General features: G+C 41.4%; 1 pseudogene across 1 annotated transcript; it reads right to left on the reverse strand.

Annotated features, from left to right (window-relative positions):
- Positions 1 to 6: 6 nt before the first annotated feature.
- On the reverse strand, positions 7 to 627 carry LOC103254038 (annotated as a pseudogene). Its single transcript, XR_503928.1, has one exon. The product of XR_503928.1 is annotated as a WASH complex subunit 3 pseudogene (transcript).
- Between the last annotated feature and the right edge of the window lie 37 nt (positions 628 to 664).

The raw sequence follows: 664 nt of genomic DNA on the forward strand, positions 1-664 counted from the left end.
GTACCCCTACATACGTATAGGAAATTCTTACCAAAACTGAGCTTAGTCACTGAAAGATCATTCGCTATCTGAACTTTCTTCTGCAGTTTTTTCACTTTCACCATCAGGCACTGGAGCACCTGGCCTCTCAAGAAGATCTGGGTCTAGTCCTTCTGATATCATTTTGTTCCTTATTGCCATCATTGAAACTCCCACTTGAACCATTTTGAGATATCTGGCATATCTTGGGTCCTTGGCTACAGTTAAGATATTTTCTGCTGATACTTCACTTTTCTGTGGTCCAGAGTCTTGTGTACTGTTCTGCTGTGATTGCTCTGAAGTGGCTTCAGAATGTGACCCACTTGTGACATTAGTGGCACTTGAAGGAGATATTTCAAATGTGACATCTTCCAGGCCCAGGAGAGATGACAACTTTGCATCTAAAATATTGAGAGTTGTTTCAATTTGTTGAATACAAAGAGAAAGGTCTGCCAATTTCTCCTCACAAACTGTAGAAAAGTGGTTGAAGAACTGTACCATGTGCACCACAAATTGGTTTAGAAAAGCCATCATTCTTTTCTGTTGAACAGTTGGCACCTTGGTCAGGTCTATGCTCGACCCCATGAGAGGCAACCTGTCCTCATTCATCTCTGGTATCTTTTTATAGAGCAATTTGAGTTCCTCC

This window comes from Carlito syrichta, unplaced genomic scaffold, assembly GCF_000164805.1.
Source record: "Carlito syrichta isolate Samal-C Ts95f unplaced genomic scaffold, Tarsius_syrichta-2.0.1 Scaffold263827, whole genome shotgun sequence".
Taxonomy (NCBI): domain Eukaryota; kingdom Metazoa; phylum Chordata; class Mammalia; order Primates; family Tarsiidae; genus Carlito; species Carlito syrichta.